Consider the following 22,500-nt stretch of genomic DNA (forward strand, 5'->3'; position numbering starts at 1 on the left):
ACAGATATTGATCCAACGTCAGCAGGGATCAAACATACTTTTATTATTATATCAATCAATCAATCAATGTTTACTTATATAGCCCTAAATCACTCGTGTCTCAAAGGGCTGCACAAACCACCACGACATCCTCGGTAGGCCCACATAAGGGCAAGGAAAACTCACACCCAGTGGGACGTCTGTGACAATAATGATTATGAGAACCTTAGAGAGGAGGAAAGCAATGGATGTCGAGCGGGTCTAACATGATACTGTGAAAGTTCAATCCACAATGGATCCAACACAGTCGCGAGAGTCCAGTCCAAAGCGGTTCCAACTCAGCAGCGAGAGTCCCGTTCACAGCGGAGCCAGCAGGAAACCATCCCAAGCGGAGGCGGATCAGCAGCGCAGAGATGTCGAGGCGGATCAGCAGCGCAGAGATGTCCCCAGCCGATACACAGGCAAGCAGTACATGGCCACCGGATCGGACCGGACCCCCTCCACAGGGGAGAGTGGGACATAGAAGAAAAAGAAAAGAAACAGCAGATCAACTGGTCTAAAAAGGGAGTCTATTTAAAGGCTACAGTATACAAATGAGTTTTAAGGTGAGACTTAAATGCTTCTACTGAGGTGACATCTCGAACTGTTACCGGGAGGGCATTCCAGAGTACTGGAGCCCGAACGGAAAACGCTCTATAGCCCGCAGACTTTTTTTGGGCTTTGGGAATCACTAACAAGCCGGAATCCTTTGAACGCAGATTTCTTGCCGGGACATATGGTACAATACAATCGGCAACATAGGATGGAGCTAGACCGTGTAGTATTTTATACGTAAGTAGTAAAACCTTAAAGTCACATCTTAAGTGCACAGGAAGCCAGTGCAGGTGAGCCAGTATAGGTATATATGTATGTATATATGTATATAAAGGTATATACAGTATAGGTATATATGTATGTATATATGTATATAAAGGTATATACAGTACAGGCGTAATGTGATCAAACTTTCTTGTTCTTGTCAAAAGTCTAGCAGCCGCATTTTGTACCAACTGTAATCTTTTAATGCTAGACATGGGGAGACCCGAAAATAATACGTTACAGTAGTCGAGGCGAGACGTAACAAACGCATGGATAATGATCTCAGCGTCCTTAGTGGACAGAATGGAGCGAATTTTAGCGATATTACGGAGATGAAAGAAGGCCGTTTTAGTAACACTTTTAATGTGTGCCTCAAAGGAGAGAGTTGGGTCGAAGATAATACCCAGATTCTTTACCGTGTCGCCTTGTTTAATTGTTTGGTTGTCAAATGTTAGAGTTGTATTATTAAATAGAGTTCGGTGTCTAGCAGGACCGATAATCAGCATTTCCGTTTTTTTGGCATTGAGTTGCAAAAAGTTAGCGGACATCCATTGTTTAATTTCATTAAGACACGCCTCCAGCTGACTACAATCCGGCGTGTTGGTCAGCTTTAGGGGCATGTAGAGTTGGGTGTCATCAGCATAACAGTGAAAGCTAACACCGTATTTGCGTATGATGTCACCTAGCGGCAGCATGTAGATGCTGAAGAGTGCAGGGCCAAGGACTCCTAGGGGTGTCAACAACGTATATCCAATACCGATACAGAAGCTTTCAGTATTTGCCAATACCGATATTGAGCCCATAGCATGTCAACAGTAATCAATTTTATTGTTTTGTAGTATGGAATATTCAAAAAAAATAATAATTTTGATCAAGTGAAACGACTCAAAGAAAAAAGGGCTGGTATTTCATATATATCTATATATATATATATTTTTTTTTATATATATGTGTGTATATATATCAATCAATGTTTATTTATATAGCCCTAAATCACAAGTGTCTCAAAGGGCTGCACAAACCACAAGGACATCCTAGGTAGAGCACACATAAGAGCAAGGAAAAACTCACCCCAGTGGGACATCGACAATGATGACTATGAGAAACCTTGGAGAGGACCGTATATGTGGGCAACCCCCCCACCCCCTATCTCCCTCCCTCCCTCCCTATATATATATATATATATATATATATATATATATATATATATATATATATATATATATATATATAGAGAATGGAAAGTACTTCCGAAGACATGCACCTGGAGATAGGCCCCTCCCACCTCCAAAGACATGCACCTGGGGATAGGTTGATTGGCAACACTAAATGGTCCCTAGTGTGTGAATGTGAGTGTGAATGTTGTCTGTCTATCTGTGTTGGCCCTGTGATGAGGTGGCGACTTGTCCAGGGTGTACCCCGCCTTCCGCCCGATTGTAGCTGAGATAGGCGCCACCGACCCCAAAAAAGGGATTAAGTGGTAGACAATGGATGGAGATATATATATATATATATACACACACATACATATATATATATATAAAATATGTTTTATGACTACAAGAAGAAAAGATAGCCAATATTGTCATTAAATTTGTGTGTTGTCTATATATAATTATACATTACTATATTTATATATATATATATATATATATATATATATATATATTTTTTTTTTAAAGAAAAAAATATAATACATATGTATATATGTATTATATTAGCCACTTACATCATGTGTTGCCTTTGTTATTATTATTCATTTCTCGCGGCTTCAGACCAATTACTTGTTTTGTATTTGTGGTCTCTAAAAAAATATATACATATATATATATATATATATATATATATCAATTAAAATAGCTAATTGGCCACTTACATCATGTGTTGCCTTAATTATTAATTATTATTATTATTAATTTTTTGCAGCTCCAGACTAATAAAAGTTTTTGTATTTGTGGTCTCTTTCAACCCTGGTCTACTTTCATGAATTGCTTTCATGACTTAACTAAAGACTCATTTTGTGTGCTAATTGGAGAACATTTATATGTTAACTGAACAATTGATACAGTACTGCCTGTATCGGAGATTTTACATTCAAGCCGATATCATCGTTTATCTGATATCAATATCACTCCTTATACGTCTCTTAAAAACTCCCCTTTAAAGAGAAAATGAACCTTTTAGCTCTTGACCTAACTTAAAGTGAGGTGTGGATCTGCGCTCATTAATCTCATCTCCCACATTAAAAGGTGAGAGACCCCCCCCCACCCCCGAAGTCAGCCAGACAGTTCCTTCATTTCCTTGACGTAAACACAAAGGTCTACTGTAGCGATGTGGCACACCGCAGGGTGCCTGTGACCAGAATTTGCTCTCTCATCACTGCGATGTTGTCATGCAGTTTCCATGGGAACCACACTGGCCCTATTTGGGGGGGAGTAAATAAATAAAGAAGTTTCACCTTCTCTACTTCTGCCCTTTGCCTGACAGCCGAGATAAACGAGCGTGGTCCGGGGGAGGAAGGCAACTCAAACATGCATCTCTGCTCATTGGCTTCCTTTACCTTAATGCGGGGAGATGGGGGAGGGGCTTTGAAGGCGCTCGGCCCGGATGATGTCACGTGTCACCTTCAGATAACGAAGGTGACGATGACACGCGTGGGCCATCTGCTCCGTCCTGCCGTGTTGGAGCCGCTCCCTGAGAAGACCCGTGCCGTGTAGTCTGGGCGTGGAAAGACGATGGCCTGCATCCAGTTGGAGGATTCTGTATTGGAAATGTTCTAATCAAGTAGTCAAACAAAATGGTCTAACTCGGATTTATTTGAGGAGTTCACATTCATAGCAAGTGTATACAGCGGGTACAGGGAGAAGGTTCAGTTTGGAGGGGGGGGAGAGCGTATGACGGGCAGGGAGGAGAGATACTTTCAAAGTGCAGATGCGGATCAGGTCATTCTCTGCTCAGAAACAGAAACAAATGTAGCTTGTAATGAATGGCAAAGTGCAAGATACGTACTGGTTTTCCATTACGATACTTCCAGACCCCCGGCAGCCACTTAAGTCAGTAGTCTCAAAGGTAGTCTCAGGTCTTTGCATTTTGGGGGCACCACCAGGTAGCATGTTGTATACAGCAGGGGTATTCAGGTCATTTGTTTTGGGGGCCACATATCCAGTAGTGATGTGAGATGCCACTGATCCCCCCCCCCCCCCCCAATACCGAGTACTATTCAGGTTGGAATCGGCGATACTGATGCAACTTTGTACAAATATACATCTATACATACCAAACCCAAGACCAGTGAAGTTAGCACATTGTGTAAATGGTGAATAAAAACAGAATACATCCATCCATCCATCCATTTCTACCGCTTATTCCCTTTGGGGTCGCGGAGGGCGCTGGTGTCTATCTCATCCACAATCTGGCGGAAGCCGGAGTACACCTTGGACAAGTCGCCACCTCATCACAGGGCCAACACAGATAGACAGAAAACACTCACATTCACACACTAGGGACCATTTAGTGTTGCCAATCAGGTGCATGTCTTTGGAGGTGGGAGGGGCCTATCCCCAGGTGCATGTCTTTTGGAGGTGGGAGGGGCCTATCCCCAGGTGCATGTCTTTGGAGGTGGGAGGGGTCTATCCCCAGGTGCATGTCTTTGGAGGTGGGAGGGGCCTATCCCCAGGTGCATGTCTTTGGAGGTGGGAGGGGTCTATCCCCAGGTGCATGTCTTTGGAGGTGGGAGGGGCCCATCCCCAGGTGCATGTCTTTGGAGGTGGGAGGGGCCTATCCCCAGGTGCATGTCTTTGGAGGTGGGAGGGGCCTATACCCAGATGCATGTCTTTGGAGGTGGGAGGGGCCTATCCCCAGGTGCATGTCTTTGGAGGTGGGAGGGGCCTATCCCCAGGTGCATGTCTTTGGAGGTGGGAGGAAGCCGGAGTACCCAGAGGGAACCCACGCAGTCACGGGGAGAACATGCAAACTCCACACAGAAAGATCCCGAGTCCAGGATTGAACCCAGGACTACTCAGGACCTTCGTATTGTGAGGCAGACGCACTAACCCCTCTTCCACCGTGCTGCCCAAACAGAATACAAAGATTTGCAAATCCTTTTCAACCTATATTCAATTGAATAGACTTCAAAGACAAGATACTTAACTTCGGAACTGGTCAACTTTATTATTTTTTGCAAATATTAGTTCCTTTGGAATTTGGTGCCTGCAACGTGTTTAAAAAAAAGCTGGCACCAGTGATAAAAAAGACTGAGAAAGTTGAGGAATGCTTATTTGGAACATACCACAGGTGAACAGGGTAATTGGGAAGTAGGTGGGTGCCATGATTGAAACGCCGCCGGCTTCTCTGGGCCCGAGCTCGTCTAAGATGAACTGATGCAAAGTGGAAAAGTGTTCTGTGGTCTGACGAGTCATCATTTCAAATTGTTTTTGGAAACTGTGGAAGTCCTGCCCTCCGGATCAAAGAGGAAAAGAACCACCTGGATTGTTATAGGTCCAAAGTTCTCCACTTAGCCTGTTCACCTGAGGGATGTTCCATTTAAGTGTTTGACAAGCATTCCTCAACTTTCTCAGTCTTTTTCGCCACTTCTGCCAACTTTTTTTGAAAACAAGTTGCAGGCATCAAATTCCAAATGAGCTAATATTTGCAAAAAATAACATTTTTCGGTTTGAACGTTAAATATCTTGTCTTTGCACTCTGTACAATTGAATACAAGTTGAAAAGGATTTGTTGTATTCTGTTTTTATTTACCATTTACACAAGGTGACAACTTGACTGGTTTTGGGTTTTGTTCAACATTCCACACGCGACTGTATGATATTTACCTTCCCTCTCATGCAGGATCTATATTGTGACATAATCCAATTAGCTGCTGCTCACCTTCATATTTCCCCCTGCTCCCTCCTGTTGTTAGTCATGTGTGTAAGTCCTCTGACGTGTCTTGTTAGAACCAGCCCTAGTCTTGTTAGAACCAGCCCTAGTCTTGTTAGAACCAGCCCTAGTCTTGTTAGAACCAGCCCTAGTCTTGTTAAAACCAGCCCTAGTCTTGTTAGAACCAGCCCTTGTCTTGTTAGAACCAGCCCTAGTCTTGTTAAAACCAGCCCTTGTCTTGTTAGAACCAGCCCTTGTCTTGTTAGAACCAGCCTAGTCTTTTTTAGAACCAGCCCTAGTCTTGTTAGAACCAGCCCTAGTCTTGTTAGAACCAGCCCTTGTCTTGTCAGAACCAGCCCTAGTCTTGTTAGAACCAGCCCTAGTCTTGTTAGAACCAGCCCTAGTCTTGTTAGAACCAGCCTAGTCTTTTTTAGAACCAGCCCTAGTCTTGTTAGAACCAGCCCTAGTCTTGTTAGAACCAGCCCTAGTCTTGTTAGAACCAGGCCTTGTCTTGTTAGAACCAGCCCTAGTCTTGTTAGAACCAGCCCTTGTCTTGTCAGAACCAGCCCTTGTCTTGTTAGAACCAGCCCTTGTCTTGTTAGAACCAGCCCTAGTCTTGTTAGAACCAGCCCTAGTCTTGTTAGAACCAGCCCTTGTCTTGTTAGAACCAGCCCTAGTCTTGTTAGAACCAGCCCTAGTCTTGTTAGAACCAGCCCTAGTCTTGTTAGAACCAGCCCTTGTCTTGTCAGAACCAGCCCTTGTCTTGTTAGAACCAGCCCTAGTCTTGTTAAAACCAGCCCTAGTCTTGTTAGAACCAGCCCTTGTCTTGTTAGAACCAGCCCTAGTCTTGTTAGAACCAGCCCTTGTCTTGTTAGAACCAGACCTTGTCTTGTTAGAACCAGCCCTAGTCTTGTTAGAACCAGGCCTTGTCTTGTTAGAACCAGACCTTGTCTTGTTAGAACCAGCCCTAGTCTTGTTAGAACCAGGCCTTGTCTTGTTAGAACCAGCCCTTGTCTTGTTAGAACCAGCCCTAGTCTTGTCAGTACCAGCCCTTGTCTTGTTAGAACCAGCCCTAGTCTTGTTAGAACCAGCCCTTGTCTTGTTAGAACCAGCCCTAGTCTTGTCAGAACCAGCCCTTGTCTTGTCAGAACCAGCCCTAGTCTTGTTAGAACCAGCCCTAGTCTTGTTAGAACCAGCCCTAGTCTTGTTAGAACCAGCCCTTGTCTTGTTAGAACCAGCCCTAGTCTTGTCAGAACCAGCCCTTGTCTTGTCAGAACCAGCCCTTGTCTTGTCAGAACCAGCCCTAGTCTTGTTAGAACCAGCCCTAGTCTTGTTAGAACCAGCCCTAGTCTTGTCAGAACCAGCCCTTGTCTTGTTAGAACCAGACCTCGTCTTGTTAGAACCAGCCCTAGTCTTGTTAGAACCAGCCCTAGTCTTGTTAGAACCAGACCTTGTCTTGTTAGAACCAGACCTTGTCTTGTTAGAACCAGCCCTTGTCTTGTTAGAACCAGCCCTAGTCTTGTTAGAACCAGCCCTTGTCTTGTCAGAACCAGCCCTTGCCTTGTTAGATCCAGCCCTTGTCTTGTTAGAACCAGCCCTTGTCTTGTCAGAACCAGCCCTTGTCTTGTTAGAACCAGCCCTAGTCTTGTTAGAACCAGCCCTTGTCTTGTCAGAACCAGCCCTTGTCTTGTTAGAACCAGCCCTTGTCTTGTTAGAACCAGCCCTAGTCTTGTTAGAACCAGCCCTAGTCTTGTTAGAACCAGCCCTTGTCTTGTTAGAACCAGCCCTAGTCTTGTTAGAACCAGCCCTAGTCTTGTTAGAACCAGCCCTAGTCTTGTTAGAACCAGCCTAGTCTTTTTTAGAACCAGCCCTAGTCTTGTTAGAACCAGCCCTTGTCTTGTCAGAACCAGCCCTAGTCTTGTTAGAACCAGCCCTTGTCTTGTTAGAACCAGCCCTAGTCTTGTTAGAACCAGCCCTTGTCTTGTCAGAACCAGCCCTTGTCTTGTTAGAACCAGCCCTTGTCTTGTTAGAACCAGCCCTAGTCTTGTTAGAACCAGCCCTTGTCTTGTTAGAACTAGCCCTAGTCTTGTTAGAACCAGCCCTAGTCTTGTTAGAACCAGCCCTAGTCTTGTTAGAACCAGCCCTTGTCTTGTCAGAACCAGCCCTTGTCTTGTTAGAACCAGCCCTAGTCTTGTTAGAACCAGCCCTAGTCTTGTTAGAACCAGCCCTTGTCTTGTTAGAACCAGCCCTAGTCTTGTTAGAACCAGCCCTTGTCTTGTTAGAACCAGACCTTGTCTTGTTAGAACCAGCCCTAGTCTTGTTAGAACCAGCCCTAGTCTTGTTAGAACCAGACCTTGTCTTGTTAGAACCAGACCTTGTCTTGTTAGAACCAGCCCTAGTCTTGTTAGAACCAGGCCTTGTCTTGTTAGAACCAGCCCTTGTCTTGTTAGAACCAGCCCTAGTCTTGTCAGTACCAGCCCTTGTCTTGTTAGAACCAGCCCTAGTCTTGTTAGAACCAGCCCTTGTCTTGTTAGAACCAGCCCTAGTCTTGTCAGAACCAGCCCTTGTCTTGTCAGAACCAGCCCTTGTCTTGTCAGAACCAGCCCTAGTCTTGTCAGTACCAGCCCTTGTCTTGTTAGAACCAGCCCTAGTCTTGTTAGAACCAGCCCTTGTCTTGTTAGAACCAGCCCTTGTCTTGTTAGAACCAGCCCTAGTCTTGTCAGAACCAGCCCTTGTCTTGTCAGAACCAGCCCTTGTCTTGTCAGAACCAGCCCTAGTCTTGTTAGAACCAGCCCTAGTCTTGTTAGAACCAGCCCTAGTCTTGTCAGAACCAGCCCTTGTCTTGTTAGAACCAGACCTTGTCTTGTTAGAACCAGCCCTAGTCTTGTTAGAACCAGCCCTAGTCTTGTTAGAACCAGACCTTGTCTTGTTAGAACCAGACCTTGTCTTGTTAGAACCAGCCCTTGTCTTGTTAGAACCAGCCCTAGTCTTGTTAGAACCAGCCCTTGTCTTGTCAGAACCAGCCCTTGCCTTGTTAGAACCAGCCCTTGTCTCGTCAGAACCAGCCCTTGTCTTGTTAGAACCAGCCCTAGTCTTGTTAGAACCAGCCTTTGTCTTGTCAGAACCAGCCCTTGTCTTGTTAGAACCAGCCCTTGTCTTGTTAGAACCAGCCCTAGTCTTGTTAGAACCAGCCCTTGTCTTGTTAGAACTAGCCCTAGTCTTGTTAGAACCAGCCCTTGTCTTGTCAGAACCAGCCCTTGTCTTGTTAGAACCAGCCCTAGTCTTGTTAGAACCAGCCCTAGTCTTGTTAGAACCAGCCCTTGTCTTGTTAGAACCAGCCCTTGTCTTGTTAGAACCAGCCCTAGTCTTGTTAGAACCAGCCCTTGTCTTGTTAGAACCAGCCCTTGTCTTGTTAGAACCAGACCTTGTCTTGTTAGAACCAGCCCTAGTCTTGTTAGAACCAGACCTTGTCTTGTTAGAACCAGACCTTGTCTTGTTAGAACCAGCCCTAGTCTTGTTAGAACCAGGCCTTGTCTTGTTAGAACCAGCCCCTGTCTTGTTAGAACCAGCCCTAGTCTTGTCAGTACCAGCCCTTGTCTTGTTAGAACCAGCCCTAGTCTTGTTAGAACCAGCCCTTGTCTTGTTAGAACCAGCCCTAGTCTTGTCAGAACCAGCCCTTGTCTTGTCAGAACCAGCCCTTGTCTTGTCAGAACCAGCCCTAGTCTTGTTAGAACCAGCCCTAGTCTTGTTAGAACCAGCCCTAGTCTTGTCAGAACCAGCCCTTGTCTTGTCAGAACCAGCCCTAGTCTTGTCAGAACCAGCCCTTGTCTTGTTAGAACCAGCCCTAGTCTTGTTAGAACCAGCCCTAGTCTTGTTAGAACCAGCCCTTGTCTTGTTAGAACCAGCCCTAGTCTTGTTAGGACCAGCCCTTGTCTTGTTAGGACCAGCTCTAGTCTTGTTAGAACCAGCCCTAGTCTTGTTAGAACCAGCCCTAGTCTTGTTAGGACCAGCTCTAGTCTTGTTAGAACCAGCCCTAGTCTTGTTAGAACCAGCCCTAGTCTTGTTAGAACCAGCCCTTGTCTTGTTAGAACCAGCCTAGTCTTTTTTAGAACCAGCCCTAGTCTTGTTAGAACCAGCCCTAGTCTTGTTAGAACCAGACCTTGTCTTGTTAGAACCAGCCCTAGTCTTGTTAGAACCAGCCCTAGTCTTGTTAGAACCAGCCCTAGTCTTGTTAGAACCAGCCCTTGTCTTGTTAGAACCAGCCCTAGTCTTGTTAGAACCAGCCCTTGTCTTGTTAGAACCAGCCCTAGTCTTGTTAGAACCAGCCCTAGTCTTGTTAGAACTAGCCCTAGTCTTGTTAGAACCAGCCCTAGTCTTGTTAGAACCAGCCCTTGTCTTGTTAGAACCAGCCCTAGTCTTGTTAGAACCAGCCCTAGTCTTGTTAGAACCAGCCCTTGTCTTGTTAGAACCAGCCCTAGTCTTGTTAGGACCAGCCCTTGTCTTGTTAGGACCAGCTCTAGTCTTGTTAGAACCAGCCCTAGTCTTGTTAGAACCAGCCCTAGTCTTGTTAGAACCAGCCCTTGTCTTGTTAGAACCAGCCCTAGTCTTGTTAGAACCAGCCCTAGTCTTGTTAGAACCAGCCCTAGTCTTGTTAGAACCAGCCCTTGTCTTGTTAGAACCAGCCCTAGTCTTGTTAGGACCAGCCCTTGTCTTGTTAGGACCAGCTCTAGTCTTGTTAGAACCAGCCCTAGTCTTGTTAGAACCAGCCCTAGTCTTGTTAGAACCAGCCCTTGTCTTGTTAGAACCAGCCCTAGTCTTGTTAGAACCAGCCCTTGTCTTGTTAGAACCAGCCCTAGTCTTGTTAGAACCAGCCCTAGTCTTGTTAGAACCAGCCCTAGTCTTGTTAGAACCAGCCCTAGTCTTGTTAGAACCAGCCCTTGTCTTGTTAGAACCAGCCCTAGTCTTGTTAGAACCAGCCCTAGTCTTGTTAGAACCAGCCCTAGTCTTGTTAGAACCAGCCCTAGTCTTGTTAGAACCAGCCCTTGTCTTGTTAGAACCAGCCCTAGTCTTGTTAGAACCAGCCCTAGTCTTGTTAGAACCAGCCCTAGTCTTGTTAGAACCAGCCCTAGTCTTGTTAGAACCAGCCCTTGTCTTGTTAGAACCAGCCCTAGTCTTGTTAGAACCAGGCCTTGTCTTGTTAGAACCAGCCCTAGTCTTGTTAAAACCAGCCCTTGTCTTGTTAGAACCAGGCCTTGTCTTGTTAGAACCAGCCCTAGTCTTGTTAGAACCAGCTCTAGTCTTGTTAGAACCAGGCCTTGTCTTGTTAGAACCAGCCCTAGTCTTGTCAGAACCAGCCCTAGTCTTGTTAGAACCAGCCCTTGTCTTGTTAGAACCAGCCCTAGTCTTGTTAGAACCAGACCTTGTCTTGTTAGAACCAGCCCTAGTCTTGTTAGAACCAGCCCTAGTCTTGTTAGAACCAGGCCTTGTCTTGTCAGAACCAGCCCTAGTCTTGTCAGAACCAGCCCTAGTCTTGTTAGAACCAGACCTTGTCTTGTTAGAACCAGCCCTAGTCTTGTTAGAACCAGCCCTTGTCTTGTTAGAACCAGCCCTAGTCTTGTTAGAACCAGCCCTTGTCTTGTTAGAACCAGACCTTGTCTTGTTAGAACCAGCCCTAGTCTTGTTAGAACCAGCCCTAGTCTTGTTAGAACCAGACCTTGTCTTGTTAGAACCAGACCTTGTCTTGTTAGAACCAGCCCTAGTCTTGTTAGAACCAGGCCTTGTCTTGTTAGAACCAGCCCTTGTCTTGTTAGAACCAGCCCTAGTCTTGTCAGTACCAGCCCTTGTCTTGTTAGAACCAGCCCTAGTCTTGTTAGAACCAGCCCTTGTCTTGTTAGAACCAGCCCTAGTCTTGTCAGAACCAGCCCTTGTCTTGTCAGAACCAGCCCTTGTCTTGTCAGAACCAGCCCTAGTCTTGTCAGTACCAGCCCTTGTCTTGTTAGAACCAGCCCTAGTCTTGTTAGAACCAGCCCTTGTCTTGTTAGAACCAGCCCTTGTCTTGTTAGAACCAGCCCTAGTCTTGTCAGAACCAGCCCTTGTCTTGTCAGAACCAGCCCTTGTCTTGTCAGAACCAGCCCTAGTCTTGTTAGAACCAGCCCTAGTCTTGTTAGAACCAGCCCTAGTCTTGTCAGAACCAGCCCTTGTCTTGTTAGAACCAGACCTTGTCTTGTTAGAACCAGCCCTAGTCTTGTTAGAACCAGCCCTAGTCTTGTTAGAACCAGACCTTGTCTTGTTAGAACCAGACCTTGTCTTGTTAGAACCAGCCCTTGTCTTGTTAGAACCAGCCCTAGTCTTGTTAGAACCAGCCCTTGTCTTGTCAGAACCAGCCCTTGCCTTGTTAGAACCAGCCCTTGTCTCGTCAGAACCAGCCCTTGTCTTGTTAGAACCAGCCCTAGTCTTGTTAGAACCAGCCTTTGTCTTGTCAGAACCAGCCCTTGTCTTGTTAGAACCAGCCCTTGTCTTGTTAGAACCAGCCCTAGTCTTGTTAGAACCAGCCCTTGTCTTGTTAGAACTAGCCCTAGTCTTGTTAGAACCAGCCCTTGTCTTGTCAGAACCAGCCCTTGTCTTGTTAGAACCAGCCCTAGTCTTGTTAGAACCAGCCCTAGTCTTGTTAGAACCAGCCCTTGTCTTGTTAGAACCAGCCCTTGTCTTGTTAGAACCAGCCCTAGTCTTGTTAGAACCAGCCCTTGTCTTGTTAGAACCAGCCCTTGTCTTGTTAGAACCAGACCTTGTCTTGTTAGAACCAGCCCTAGTCTTGTTAGAACCAGACCTTGTCTTGTTAGAACCAGACCTTGTCTTGTTAGAACCAGCCCTAGTCTTGTTAGAACCAGGCCTTGTCTTGTTAGAACCAGCCCCTGTCTTGTTAGAACCAGCCCTAGTCTTGTCAGTACCAGCCCTTGTCTTGTTAGAACCAGCCCTAGTCTTGTTAGAACCAGCCCTTGTCTTGTTAGAACCAGCCCTAGTCTTGTCAGAACCAGCCCTTGTCTTGTCAGAACCAGCCCTTGTCTTGTCAGAACCAGCCCTAGTCTTGTTAGAACCAGCCCTAGTCTTGTTAGAACCAGCCCTAGTCTTGTCAGAACCAGCCCTTGTCTTGTCAGAACCAGCCCTAGTCTTGTCAGAACCAGCCCTTGTCTTGTTAGAACCAGCCCTAGTCTTGTTAGAACCAGCCCTAGTCTTGTTAGAACCAGCCCTTGTCTTGTTAGAACCAGCCCTAGTCTTGTTAGGACCAGCCCTTGTCTTGTTAGGACCAGCTCTAGTCTTGTTAGAACCAGCCCTAGTCTTGTTAGAACCAGCCCTAGTCTTGTTAGGACCAGCTCTAGTCTTGTTAGAACCAGCCCTAGTCTTGTTAGAACCAGCCCTAGTCTTGTTAGAACCAGCCCTTGTCTTGTTAGGACCAGCCTAGTCTTTTTTAGAACCAGCCCTAGTCTTGTTAGAACCAGCCCTAGTCTTGTTAGAACCAGACCTTGTCTTGTTAGAACCAGCCCTAGTCTTGTTAGAACCAGCCCTAGTCTTGTTAGAACCAGCCCTAGTCTTGTTAGAACCAGCCCTTGTCTTGTTAGAACCAGCCCTAGTCTTGTTAGAACCAGCCCTTGTCTTGTTAGAACCAGCCCTAGTCTTGTTAGAACCAGCCCTAGTCTTGTTAGAACCAGCCCTAGTCTTGTTAGAACCAGCCCTAGTCTTGTTAGAACCAGCCCTTGTCTTGTTAGAACCAGCCCTAGTCTTGTTAGAACCAGCCCTAGTCTTGTTAGAACCAGCCCTTGTCTTGTTAGAACCAGCCCTAGTCTTGTTAGGACCAGCCCTTGTCTTGTTAGGACCAGCTCTAGTCTTGTTAGAACCAGCCCTAGTCTTGTTAGAACCAGCCCTAGTCTTGTTAGAACCAGCCCTTGTCTTGTTAGAACCAGCCCTAGTCTTGTTAGAACCAGCCCTAGTCTTGTTAGAACCAGCCCTAGTCTTGTTAGAACCAGCCCTTGTCTTGTTAGAACCAGCCCTAGTCTTGTTAGGACCAGCCCTTGTCTTGTTAGGACCAGCTCTAGTCTTGTTAGAACCAGCCCTAGTCTTGTTAGAACCAGCCCTAGTCTTGTTAGAACCAGCCCTTGTCTTGTTAGAACCAGCCCTAGTCTTGTTAGAACCAGCCCTTGTCTTGTTAGAACCAGCCCTAGTCTTGTTAGAACCAGCCCTAGTCTTGTTAGAACCAGCCCTAGTCTTGTTAGAACCAGCCCTAGTCTTGTTAGAACCAGCCCTTGTCTTGTTAGAACCAGCCCTAGTCTTGTTAGAACCAGCCCTAGTCTTGTTAGAACCAGCCCTAGTCTTGTTAGAACCAGCCCTAGTCTTGTTAGAACCAGCCCTTGTCTTGTTAGAACCAGCCCTAGTCTTGTTAGAACCAGCCCTAGTCTTGTTAGAACCAGCCCTAGTCTTGTTAGAACCAGCCCTAGTCTTGTTAGAACCAGCCCTTGTCTTGTTAGAACCAGCCCTAGTCTTGTTAGAACCAGGCCTTGTCTTGTTAGAACCAGCCCTAGTCTTGTTAAAACCAGCCCTTGTCTTGTTAGAACCAGGCCTTGTCTTGTTAGAACCAGCCCTAGTCTTGTTAGAACCAGCTCTAGTCTTGTTAGAACCAGGCCTTGTCTTGTTAGAACCAGCCCTAGTCTTGTCAGAACCAGCCCTAGTCTTGTTAGAACCAGCCCTTGTCTTGTTAGAACCAGCCCTAGTCTTGTTAGAACCAGACCTTGTCTTGTTAGAACCAGCCCTAGTCTTGTTAGAACCAGCCCTAGTCTTGTTAGAACCAGGCCTTGTCTTGTCAGAACCAGCCCTAGTCTTGTCAGAACCAGCCCTAGTCTTGTTAGAACCAGACCTTGTCTTGTTAGAACCAGCCCTAGTCTTGTTAGAACCAGCTCTAGTCTTGTTAGAACCAGGCCTTGTCTTGTCAGAACCAGCCCTAGTCTTGTCAGAACCAGCCCTAGTCTTGTTAGAACCAGGCCTTGTCTTGTTAGAACCAGCCCTTGTCTTGTTAGAACCAGCCCTAGTCTTGTTAGAACCAGCCCTTGTCTTGTTAGAACCAGGCCTTGTCTTGTTAGAACCAGCCCCTGTCTTGTTAGAACCAGCCCTTGTCTTGTTAGAACCAGCCCTAGTCTTGTTAGAACCAGGCCTTGTCTTGTTAGAACCAGCCCTTGTCTTGTTAGAACCAGCCCTAGTCTTGTTAGAACCAGCCCTTGTCTTGTTAGAACCAGGCCTTGTCTTGTTAGAACCAGCCCTTGTCTTGTTAGAACCAGACCTTGTCTTGTTAGAACCAGCCCTAGTCTTGTTAGAACCAGCCCTAATCTTGTTAGAACCAGGCCTTGTCTTGTTAGAACCAGCCCTAGTCTTGTTAAAACCAGCCATAGTCTTGTTAAAACCAGCCCTTGTCTTGTTAGAACCAGGCCTTGTCTTGTTAGAACCAGGCCTTGTCTTGTTAGAACCAGACCTTGTCTTGTTAGAACCAGCCCTAGTCTTGTTAGAACCAGCTCTAGTCTTGTTAGAACCAGGCCTTGTCTTGTTAGAACCAGCCCTAGTCTTGTCAGAACCAGCCCTAGTCTTGTTAGAACCAGCCCTAGTCTTGTTAGAACCAGACCTTGTCTTGTTAGAACCAGCCCTAGTCTTGTTAGAACCAGCCCTAGTCTTGTCAGAACCAGCCCTAGTCTTGTTAGAACCAGCCCTTGTCTTGTTAGAACCAGCCCTTGTCTTGTTAGAACCAGACCTTGTCTTGTTAGAACCAGCCCTAGTCTTGTTAGAACCAGCCCTAATCTTGTTAGAACCAGGCCTTGTCTTGTTAGAACCAGCCCTAGTCTTGTTAAAACCAGCCCTTGTCTTGTTAGAACCAGGCCTTGTCTTGTTAGAACCAGGCCTTGTCTTGTTAGAACCAGACCTTGTCTTGTTAGAACCAGCCCTAGTCTTGTCAGAACCAGCCCTAGTCTTGTTAGAACTAGGCCTTGTCTTGTTAGAACCAGCCCTAGTCTTGTCAGAACCAGCCCTAGTCTTGTTAGAACCAGCCCTAGTCTTGTTAGAACCAGACCTTGTCTTGTTAGAACCAGCCCTAGTCTTGTTAGAACCAGCCCTTGTCTTGTTAGAACCAGCCCTAGTCTTGTTAGAACCAGCCCTAGTCTTGTTAGAACCAGCCCTAGTCTTGTTAGAACCAGCCCTAGTCTTGTTAGAACCAGCCCTAGTCTTGTTAGAACCAGACCTTGTCTTGTTAGAACCAGCCCTAGTCTTGTTAGAACCAGCCCTTGTCTTGTTAGAACCAGCCCTAGTCTTGTTAGAACCAGCCCTAGTCTTGTTAGAACCAGCCCTAGTCTTGTTAGAACCAGCCCTAGTCTTGTTAGAACCAGCCCTAGTCTTGTTAGAACCAGCCCTAGTCTTGTTAGAACCAGACCTTGTCTTGTTAGAACCAGCCCTAGTCTTGTTAGAACCAGCCCTTGTCTTGTTAGAACCAGCCCTAGTCTTGTTAGAACCAGCCCTAGTCTTGTTAGAACCAGCCCTAGTCTTGTTAGAACCAGCCCTAGTCTTGTTAGAACCAGCCCTAGTCTTGTTAGAACCAGACCTTGTCTTGTTAGAACCAGCCCTAGTCTTGTTAGAACCAGCCCTTGTCTTGTTAGAACCAGCCCTAGTCTTGTTAGAACCAGCCCTAGTCTTGTTAGAACCAGCCCTAGTCTTGTTAGAACCAGCCCTAGTCTTGTCAGAACCAGCCCTAGTCTTGTTAGAACCAGCCCTAGTCTTGTTAGAACCAGCCCTTGTCTTGTTAGAACCAGCCCTAGTCTTGTTAGAACCAGCCCTTGTCGTGTGGCGCTTCTGAAGGCTGTGATTGACAGGTGCCGGGCTCCAGCTGCTGAGTGGAGGGTAGAAGTAGAAGGCCGACACGTGGGTGACTGAAGTAGATGTTTAGATAACATCACATGACCTTTGAGATCAGCTCAAGCGTCTTCTCCTCCGCGGGGATACTCTTTTTTATTTTTTATTTTTTTGCTCGCTCTCTTTCTCTTGGTCCGCCCAGAGTTGGCGAGCATGTATCAGATCTGGAGCTAATTCACTGGCAGAGATAAGGAAGTGTCGTCCATTATCTGACAGGGCAGCCCGATGTCTACGGATGGGAAATTGGAGACTTTGGACTCCAGATTAAAAAATGGCTCCATGCGAGGGTGTATGATTACATAACTGCAGCAGGGTGGAGCTGACGGGGCAAACAATGGACAACAACTGTTGTTTTTAATAGTATTTATTTAGAGGTTTAAAAGTTTCCCATTCTTTGAAATGCGTGGACAGGTTTTCTCAACACTTCCTGCAGAATTTTGTGGGCTTATCTTAAAAAATGCCTGAAGTTTCCACAGTAAGGTTTATTCAGGTGTACTGGAGAGGAGGCTACGCCGGATAGTCCAACCTCGGATTCAGGAGGAACAGTGTGGTTTTCGTCCTGGTGGTGGAACTGTGGACCAGCTCTATACTCTGGGCAGGGTTCTTGAGGGTGCATGGGAGTTTGCCCAACCAGTCTACATGTGCTTTGTGGACTTGGAGAAGGCATTGGACCGTGTCCCTCGGGAAGTCCTGTGGGGAGTGCTCAGAGAGTATGGGGTATCAGACTCTCTGATTGTGGCGGTCCACTCCCTGTATGATCAGTGTCAGAACTTGGTCCGCATTGCCGGCAGTAAGTCGGTCACGTTTCCAGTGAGGGTTGGACTCCGCCAAGGCTGTCCTTTGTCACCCATTCTGTTCATAACTTTTATGGACAGAATTTCTAGGCGCAGTCAAGGCGTTGAGGGGTTCCGGTTTGGTAACCGCAGGATTAGGTCTCTGCTTTTTGCAGATGATGTGGTCCTGATGGCTTCATCTGACCGGGATCTTCAGCTCTCACTGGATCGGTTTGCAGCCGAGTGTGAAGCGACCGGAATGAGAATCAGCACCTCCTAGTCCGAGTCCATGGTTCTCTCCCGGAAAAGGGTGGAGTGCCATCTCCGGGTTGGGGAGGAGACCCTGCCCCAAGTGGAGGAGTTCAAGTACCTTGGAGTCTTGTTCACGAGTGAGGGAAGAGTGGATCGTGAGATCGACAGGCGGATCGGTGCGGCGTCTTCAGTAATGCGGACGTTGTATCGATCCGTTGTGGTGAAGAAGGAGCTGAGCCGGAAGGCAAAGCTCTCAATTTACCGGTCGATCTACGTTCCCATCCTCACCTATGGTCATGAGCTTTGGGTCATGACCGAAAGGATAAGATCACGGGTACAAGCGGCTGAAATGAGTTTCCTCCGCCGTGTGGCGGGGCTCTCCCTTAGAGATAGGGTGAGAAGCTCTGCCATCCGGGAGGAACTCAAAGTAAAGCCGCTGCTCCTCCACATGGAGAGGAGCCAGATGAGGTGGTTCGGGCATCTGGTCAGGATGCCACCCGAATGCCTCCCTAGGGAGGTGTTTAGGGCACGTCCAACCAGTAGGAGGCCATGGGGAAGACCCAGGAACACGTTGGGAAGACTATGTCTCCCGGCTGGCCTGGGAACGCCTCGGGATCCCCCGGGAAGAGCTAGATGAAGTGGCTGGGGAGAGGGAAGTCTGGGCTTCCCTGCTTAGGCTGCTGCCCCCGCGACCTGACTTTGGATAAGCAGAAGAAGATGGATGGATATATATACATATATATATATATATATATATATATATATATATATACACAAACCCCGTTTCCATATGAGTTGGGAAATTGTGTTAGATGTAAATATAAACAGAATACAATGATTTGCAAAATATTTTCAACCCATATTCAGTTGAATATGCTACAAAGACAACATATTTGATCTTCAAACACGTAAACTTTATTTTTTTTTTGCAAATAATAATTTGGAATTTAATAATTATAATTTCATGGCTGCAACACTTGCCAAAGTAGTTGGGAAAGGGCATGTTCACCACTGTGTTACATCACCTTTTCTTTTAACAACACTCAATTAACGTTTGGGAACTGAGGAAACTAATTGTTGAAGCTTTGAAAGTGGAATTCTTTCCCATTCTTGTTTTATGTAGAGCTTCAGTCCTTCAACAGTCCGGGGTCTCCTCTGTCATATTTTACGCTTCATAATGCGCCACACATTTTCCATGGGAGACATGTCTGGACTGCAGGCAGGGCAGTCTAGTACCCGCACTCTTTTACTACGAAGCCACGCTGTTGTAACTCGTGGCTTGGCATTTTTTTGCTGAAATAAGCAGGGGCGTCCATGATAACGTTGCTTGGATGACAACATATGTTGCTCCAAAACCTGTATGTACCATTCAGCATTAATGGTGCCTTCACAGATGTGTAAGTTACCCATGCCTTGGGCACTAATGCACCCCCATACCATCACACATGCTGGCTTTTACACTTTGTGACTATAACAATCCGGATGGTTATATTCCTCTTTGTTTTGTAGGACACCACGTCTACAGTTTCCAATTATAATTTGAAATGTGGACTCGTCAGACCACAGAACACCTTTCCACTTTGCATCAGTCCATCTTAGGTGAGCTTGGGCCCAACATCACTTATCAACATCACCCAGTTCCTGGGTGATGTTGACAAATAGGTTTTGCTTTGCATAGTAGAGTTTTAACTTGCACTTACAGATGTAGCAACCAACTGTAGTTACTGACAGTGGTTTTATGAAGAGTTCCTGAGCCTATGTGGGGATATCCTTTACACACCGATGTCTGTTTTTAATGCAGTACCGCCTGAGGGATCAAAGGTCCGTAATACTGCTTACCTGCAGGGATTTCTCCAGATTCTCTGAACCTTTTGATGATTTTATGGACCGTAGATGGTAAAATCCCCAAATTCCTTGCAATAGCTCGTTGAGAAATGTGTTCCTGAGCCCATGTGGTGATATCCTTTACACTCTGATGTCGGTTTTTGATGCAGTATCACCTGAGGGATCAAAGGTCCGTATTATCATCGCTTATGTGCAGTAATTTATCCAGATTCTCTGAACCTTTTGATGATTTTACAGACCGTAGATGGTAAAATCCCTAAATTCTTTGCAACAGCTCGTTGAGAAATGTTGTTCTAAAACTGTTTGACAATTTGCTTACAAAGTGGTGACCCTCACCCCATCCTTGTTTGTGAAAGACTTAGCATTTCATGGAAGCTGTTTTTATAGCCAATCATGGCACCCACCTGTTCCCAATTAGCCTGCACACCTGTGGGATGTTCCAAATAAGTGTTTGATGAGCATTCCTCAACTTTATCAGTATTTATTGCCACCTTTCCCAACTTCTTTGTCACGTGTTGCTGGCATCAAATTCTAAAGTTAATGATTATTTGCAAACAAACAAAAAAGTTTATGAGTTTGAACATGAAATATGTTGTCTTTGTAGCATATTCAACTGAATATGGCTTGAAAAGGATTTGCAAATTATTGTATTCTGTTTATATTTACATCTAATAATATATATATATATATATATATATATATATGTATATATATATATATATGTATGTATGTATGTATATAAAGGTGTGTTGCTAAATGTTTATATAGTACATTACCAAGAGGGCTACATAGGAGGATGACAATTGGGCCATTTGAGCAATAATGCACAGTTTTTATGCACGTTTGAACACATTAAATTGGCCAAAATGTGCAGGGAAATGTTCCATCCCTCCATGTCCTACTGGTTATCCTGCAGGACCAAAACTGGGACCTATGCCAGCTAACTCTGGGCGACTAAGACCTGGCTTAGTCAGCAGTCAATCACAGGACACACAGAGAGAGAGACAGCCAGTGGGAGAGACTCGATTCCGGATGCACGGAAGTCAGTGTTGTGTCGCAGGACATTAGCAGTGACACCTCCTAATCAATTAGTAATCATCTCGGTTCCCTCTGAATATTAATTCTTCATCTTACCAGAACATTTGTATGCTTCTGTCGTTGTGGGAGCAGTTTAGTGAAGCACTTTCTCTTGTAATATCCACAAAGCATGTATATGTATATATATATATATATATATATATATATATATATATATATATATATATATATATACCCCCCAAGTCATAAGGTGCAAACTGTAAGGGGTCCTGAGTCCAGTCCTTCCTTCCCAGGGTGGTAGAGGCTAGGGTCAGTGGTATCTTTCCGCCACGGCCTGTTAAAACCAATGTGAAGTGGCCCCTAAATGTAGACACAGGGTCCCAAGAATGATGTCAGCTGCTGAGCAGAGGAGCATCTGCAGCAGCATATGCATGACTAACACAGCCACAGCGTTGTTGACACAAGCTGAAGAAGCGTGAAGATGCACGCTCCCCCTCGCCGCCCAGCCTGGGAACATGTTCCAGTCCGAGGCCAGCCGGGCCAAATTTGTTGGCGGAAGGCGCCATTTGTCACGTTGACGTTTTGGAAAATTGCGAGGGGGGGGATTGTGCTGTAATTGCATGAGTTACATTCCACACAACAATACAATAATATATACAGTGATATTTATCTGGTAGTCAGCTTTGATGACTTCATCCTCAAACTGATGACTCATTACTGTGATTATTAGTAGAATTGGTGATTAGCTGTTATTATCTGACTTTTATTTTGACATCTTTGATTAATTCTATATGTATAAAATGAAAATCCGAGTAAAATGTCATTTCATGACTGACAGGGCCCTTCATATGTTTTTTTTTTATTGACTGCAAACTTCCACTGATAAGAAAGTAATGGCACATTTCCCCTAATTAGTGTGGTGCAGAGATTTGGTGTTGGTAATGTACAGCAGTTGTGCTGACTTGCAAACTGTGTCAGGAAGGCTTGCAAAATTCAGTTTTTATTTTTATTTTATTTTGCACTGAAAAATAATTTAACGATGTATTTCCTATTAATTAGTTTTAGTACAAAAATTCATATTTCATTCAAGATTGATTAAAAAAGGCTCCAAATGTATGTATACATGTATGTGTGTGTGTGTATGTATATATATATATATATATATATATGTATATATATATATATATATATATATATACACACACTGTATGTGCATGAATATGTATGTATGTATGCGTAAATACATAAATGTATATACAGATATATACACACATGTATATCTGTATATAAATTTATGTATTTACGTGTGTGTGTGTGTAATTTTGCACAGAAACCTTGGCAATATATATATATATATATATATATATATATATATATATATATATATATATATGTATATATATATATATATATATATATATATTTTTTTTTTTAAGGATAGACTTTATTTCTCCCACATGGGGAAAATACATTTTTACACACAGTAACGGAAGTAAAACGTAATGAAAGCCAAACAATTAGCAATAAACACTAATTTTTGCGCGTTAATATGTATAGACAAATAGAATACAATATATTAAAAAAAAAACAAAAAAAACAACATTTGTGATTTGGCCAATAAAACAGGGTTTAAGTGAACAAAAAGGCCATAAAACATTACAAAAATAAAATTAATTTTAACTTTTCCACAGATCATAAGTTGCTATAGAAATTGAAGTCTTGAAAAAAGAAGAGCATACATTTTATTTTACTCTATTTTACCATATTTATGACCGATACCCTTCCCGATGCCCGCGACCAAACTTGAGGAGAAGCCCTGAAAAAGAATAAAACATTTTATTTATATATATATATATATATATATATATATATATATATATATATATTACATCTCAATTTTTTTACCGCTTATTCCCTTTGGGGTCGCGGGGGGCCCTGGAGCCTA

The 22,500-nt window shown here is 44.8% G+C and overlaps 1 protein-coding gene across 1 annotated transcript in view; it reads left to right on the plus strand.

Moving 5' to 3' along the window:
• gpc5a (glypican 5a) overlaps positions 1-22,500 on the plus strand; it is a 316,105-nt gene that overhangs the window by 129,964 nt on the left and 163,641 nt on the right.

The sequence above is a fragment of the Nerophis ophidion genome, linkage group LG25 (genome assembly GCF_033978795.1).
Source record: "Nerophis ophidion isolate RoL-2023_Sa linkage group LG25, RoL_Noph_v1.0, whole genome shotgun sequence".
Classification (NCBI taxonomy): domain Eukaryota; kingdom Metazoa; phylum Chordata; class Actinopteri; order Syngnathiformes; family Syngnathidae; genus Nerophis; species Nerophis ophidion.